The sequence below is a fragment of the Perca flavescens genome, chromosome 17, assembly GCF_004354835.1.
Source record: "Perca flavescens isolate YP-PL-M2 chromosome 17, PFLA_1.0, whole genome shotgun sequence".
NCBI classification, from domain to species: domain Eukaryota; kingdom Metazoa; phylum Chordata; class Actinopteri; order Perciformes; family Percidae; genus Perca; species Perca flavescens.
The window spans coordinates 4,357,691-4,363,690 of record NC_041347.1 but is presented as its reverse complement, the minus strand read 5'-3'; positions in this window follow the sequence as shown (position 1 = coordinate 4,363,690).

Here is a 6,000-nt window from a genome sequence, read left to right as displayed (position 1 = left end):
TGCTTGAGAAGTCCTGATATTTTCGACCGAGTCTCCCCACGAACACTCTGGTCCTTTTCGAGAGCTTGTAGGGTCTCCAACAGCGGCCCATATCCTTGAAGGAGTCTGGATATCGCCTTGGTCCTTGCGCACCATCTTGTCGGACACAGAGCTGCGACATTGGACACGGGTTCTCCGTCGGGGAAAAGAGACTGTAAAATCCCCAAAACACACTCTGTTGACACAAATCAGCATCCACATAATGCACATGGCAGGAAAGCTGCTCGGATGAGCTAATGTCTGTAGTGCCATCAGCCGTCAGTCCAAAGTAATGAGAAACCATTGCCCCAGAAACCAACCTTCGCTGCACAGCATGTGCAAGCAGTTCTATCATCTCGTTTTGGATCATATCTGACAGCCAGTTATCCCTGCGGAGCATCCACTGGCGAGCTGCTGGAAGCGACTCTATGCGATCAATCATCATACGCCAGAAATGTCCTTCACGGTGATCGTGGCCTCGAAGAGGTAAGCCCTGTCGGACCAAATAGCGTACTGACTTGAAGGCCTCTTGGAGAACCTCTCTGCCAGTATTCTGCTCCTTCGCAACCGCGTCTGAGAGCAGGGCACTGATCGGTGTACTATTCAGCGCAGCGATTTTGTTCACAGCTTCTAGGTGGAAGACTGACTTCTCGTGATCTCTGAATTTTTTTGTGGCTTTACGCCAATTAGAAAAGCCCCCTCTGATGAATACGGCGTCAGCTCTGTAACAGTCACGTACCAACTTTTTGGCTACCACAGACCAGCAAATAAAGCACAGCGCTTTGTCAGTGTCATTGACATAATGGAGCCATTTCCATCTTTCAAACCAAGCTGATTTAAAAGATCTTGAAAAACGTTCTTGTCCCAAAACGCTTGGTGGGGAAGTCGAAATTCCTTGGCTGAAATGGCTCAGATGGTAAAGGTGATGTCCCTGCTGCAGCAGTCTCACTCTTGTCGGGGGCAGAGAGAGAAATTTCGGAATTTGAAGTGCTAACGTTAGCAGCCTGGTCGTGTTGGCTAGCACCGGGGACGACAGAAGCTAGCTTGTCCTGCTCGAGTTTCGGGGTTGTACCTTTTTCTGGTATGCTGGATGACAAGTCAGGTAGAGAAATCTCGCTAGTCCTCGGGTGTTTGGGGTTGGATTGAAAAAAATCAAAAATTCTCTTTTGAGACATTGCTAACTAGCTAGTAGCGCTGATATAGTAGTAGTTGAGTTGTGAAACTTGTGTGTGGGCCGTGAGTGTGTGCGTGCTGCGTAGACTGAATCGTAATCGCGTCAAGGCACATCTGATTGGCTAATACTACACACTGAAAATAAATTAAAAACTTTTTAATTAAAAAATTAATAAAATTATCCCTCTCTTCATCCCACACCCAAAACATGACATACAAAATGCCGTGGAACAGAAACAACAACCAGAAATATTTATAAGCTATCATTTTATTGTCATCACAGTTTTCCAACAGGGGGTGCTGCAGCACCTGCAGCACCCTTAGTTCCCGCGCGCATGTGCCTTAACATCTCTCTCAGATAAGGCCAATGATGCTTGTCTGCTGAATCTCTGGGATCTCTCATGTCGCCATCCATACTACTAGTGCTAACGTTACCACCATCATGCTGCAATGATTTGCCGAAAATTAATGCAGAGTCTGTCGAGTCGTCTTGTAGTGGTGCGTCAAGTATATTATCAATTAGATTGAATTCGGTATTGATGACGCAAAAAATAATAACAGTAACTCCAGTGAAATTATTTGAAACTTGTTAATGAGGACTAGATTAGGACTGTATTTAAAAACCTATTGGGAATAGGACGCAACCTAGCGGTGAGTGCCACGCATGCCGCGTACAATGTGAATGGCCCTAGCCTGGTTGACACCAGACCCTTCTCAGATGTAGGCCTAACTGAGAGTGGGTCTGGAAAGGTTCATTGACAGTTCTTTGACGGTTCATCAAATGCCTCTGTGGGCGCATTGGATAGTCCTTCAACCAATCAGACCAACGATCCAGGTGACGCTTTTCACATCCAATATCCAAATAAAAAAAATTGGTTCCCTACTGCGAGCGGGTACGGCGGAAGAGTTGAGAGAAAGGAAAAAGAGACTATGCTGTCGCGTCCGTGTGTGCGTGCATCCTTGAGAACTGTAACTCGTATAACTTATGTTGTCAGTAAATTGTAGCTTTGACCGACATGAAATCGGCACATGTCAGACTAACCTGCCAGTCGCCGCTCATGGCCGAGCACGTGAAGCACGGCTTCGGTAGCCGTCATGTTGAATGTAAACAAAAAGCTGATCGCCGTCGCTGCACTCTCGTTGCGTAAAGCCCGCCTCAACGGTTGTGATTGGTGTAAAGCTAGCCTCAGCGGTTGTGATTGGTGCCTCGATTTAGGGGACATTGGGAATGGGTTTGAATGGGCTCTTCGCCAGACTGACTTGCAGAGCAAATCTCAAATTTGCCAAGTTTGTCAGGGTTTACCCAGGCTAGAATGGCCCCTCAGGCGTTGAAATGTTGCAGGCGTGTTACAGAGGCATTGTCACAAGGTCAGTTAGTGCTGCCCAAGGGCTGGGGCTTTTCCTTTATGAACATGAACATCCAGCATGTTTTGTCCCCTCAATTCAGGGTAGATGCTTGGTGGAGCTGGCCTGTAGTGCTCTCTGCTGGGCGGTGCAGAACCTGTAGAGATTGAGCGGAGGACTGCACTGGTCTGGCAAAAGTCCTCATCACCTGCTGCAAAGCCGTTGCTCCATCGCTGTAACAGTGAGTCCATCGCTTGTTGTTGGTCTGTTGTTAAGCCATCACCTTTCAGCAGGTTGACTGGTCTTTTGTGCTGATGTGGTTGGTCTGCACATCCACTTCCACCACATTGTGTGACTAGCACTCATTGCCTTCTTCACAGTATACAATGTGAAGGAAAATAAAAAACACTGGATGAGTGGGCTCGGTAGATGATGGCAGGCTAATTGCTAATATGGCACGCTGATCAACAAGAACATTTTAACTACTTCATACTAAAAAGGTTGCCGCCCCTGGGTTAGGCTTTCCAAACAAAGTGTGACTGCAGTGACCATTAGTGTTTTTTTGAGGGGGCATTTTAGGCCTTTATTTGTGTAGGACAGCTTAGACTTGAAAGGGGAGAGAGAGGGGGAATGATATGCAGAAAAGGGCCGCAGGTCAGAGTCGAACACGCGGCCGCTGCGTCGAGGAGTAAACCTCCATATATGGGCACCCACTCTACCAGGTGAGCTAACCAGGCGCCCATGATCAGTGTTTTCAAATGGTTTGCAGTGTCTCTGTCATATGTGAGTGATGATGTGGTCAGCTGAGAATATCACAGGATGAAATGGTGATGATGGAGCAGGCAGCACAAACAGGAAACAATGGTCATTAAAGGCTGTACCAAAGTGCATGCATGGTAATCCATCCATGTTGTTGAGAGGTGTCATCTTTAACCACAAAAATCAACGTATGATGGCGCTAGAGGAACAGTCAGGGTTTCACCAAAGGTAATGGGGCCTCAGATTAACCAAGGTTGTGCCATGTCAATGTCTAACACTCTCCAGTTGTCTCTTTGCTGTTGGTCCTGCTGTCAGTCAACATTAAAGGTGGTACAGTACATTTTTCATGCAACTCAAATGAAAAGGCTCCTGTTTTTGTACTACTAACTTACTACTAATAAGGTCATATTATTATTCAGAGGATTACAAAGGAGGTCTATGTCAACACAAGCGTGTCTGATTGCATGATGCTGAATGAAAGGGACCCTATAAAAGCTTTTTGTAGAACCAGGCCCATTACACAGGAATAATTGATAGTATTTTAAGGGCTAATCATTTTTTTCTGAGCATCACACATAAGTGTGGGGTTGATAAGATTGTTGTTCAGTACTTTCAGTATGACTCAGCAATCTGTTGTGATGTTTCTGACTTCTCAAAATGTCAATATTTCTGCAAAAGCTCACTGGGCAACTCACTGCTGTCAATGGAAAATCTTACATTGTAACTACTACTATTATGATTATTATTATAAGCATCCGTGTCATCATTGTCATGATGATAAAAACAATTTATGAAATCAGAATTTGACTGATTTTAATTGTGGGTTAATAAAAACATCCTCGGCCAGCAGAGGTTAGCTCATAAAAGCGCAACGTAACACTTTGGACCTCCATGAGAAAGCGAGATAGTAAAAGGTAAATGTTAGGTTGGATCCGCTAGATGTGTTGACTTGGTTAGGTTTAGGCATGAGGAGTGGGGATTGGTTAGGGTTAGGGTAAGAATAGTCTATATCAACGACGTTCCACTTCCAGGATTGCTCCGGTGCCGCCAGAAATTCAGATAATAGACAGATTACAGATGCTAGAGAGTAAAAGCAAGAGGAACAAGGCAACTTTGAAACTTTATCTGGCAAAGAATGTGTGGAAAAAGGCTGGTTATAAACTACAGTTCTGTTGAGAAAAGTGGGAACAGGTGTGTAGGTGGGAGGGAATGTCATGTGACAAGGACTGGCAAGAAAGTGAGCAGGGGCTGGAGACAGGGACAGAGAGCTTGGCCAGAAAAACATCCAACCAATTACAAAATCCTCATGACACACTTGGGTTGAGGTCTTGATGTATTTGTAGCATCTTTGCAGGTCAACAAGACCTTACAGTACATTAGTTATCCAGCAACCTCAGCTTTCCCTCACATTTTCTTCTGGTTTTACCCTCTCCGTTTCTCCAACATGGAGGTCCAAATTGTAAATAAGTGTTTCTTTATGCTTTCATGAACTAACCTCTGCTGGCCTAGGATGATTTTATGTATATGACCTGCATTACAATCTGTCAAATTCTGAACAGCTAGAACAGTCTGGTAAATTCAGAAAATGACATTACTTTACTGTAATGCAGCCTGTAAAACCAGCAAAAGACAACACTTATGTCATATGAGGTTCTTATGATATCCAAAATCTTGTCTCATATTATGATATTGGTATAGTATTGATATACTGCCCTGCTCTGTGCTGGAGCTGCTCCCCCCGCGACCCGACACCGGATAAGCGGACGAAGATGGATGGATGGATGCCCTGCTCTGGTAAAGTTTGGCAGAAATTGTGACATTTCCACAAACCAGAAACATACACAGTACATATCACTGAGTCATACTGAAAGTACTGACTGATCTTATCAACCCCACACTTATGTGTAATGGTCAGAAAAAAAATGATTAGCCCTTAAAATAGCATCAATTATTCCTGTTTAATGGGCCTGGTTTTACAAAAAGCTTTTATAGGGTCTCTTTCATTCAGCATCATGCAATCAGACACGCTTGTGTTGACATAGACCTCCTTTGTAATGCTCTGAATAATATGACCTAATAATAAGTAGTACAAAAACAGTAGCCTTTTCATTTGGGTTGCATGAAAAATGTACTATCACCTTTAATGTTGACAGACAGCAGGACCAACAGCAAAGAGACAGCTGGACAGTGTTAGACATCGACATGGCACAGGCAAGGTAGCAGCTATTCCTCAACAAAAAACTGAAATTAAGTAGTATATTTCTAACAACAGGTTATCAGAAATACGGGCACGAGAGTTCATTAAAAATTTTATCATAATACAAAAATTTACAATGAGAAATTGTTAAAAAGGAGGTAAGTACAAATAAAACAAAAAAGTTAAAACAATTACAATAAATTAATAAATATATATATATATATATATATATATATATATATATATATATATATATATATAGTACGTATGTAATGTAATGTAATTACATGTGATTATACCAGATATACTCAACAAAATCTAGTCATAAAGCTTTACGTTAACAGACCAGTTGTTAGCTCAGGCATCTGTTAAATCTCAAATGATGTGTAAGAAATGTTCAAACCTACTAGTTTACTTCTTCTTCATAGCAGACAGTTACAACACACCAGGATCCCAAAACAAAAAGCAGCAGCACCACCACCACTAAGTCATAATGAGCATCTCAGACA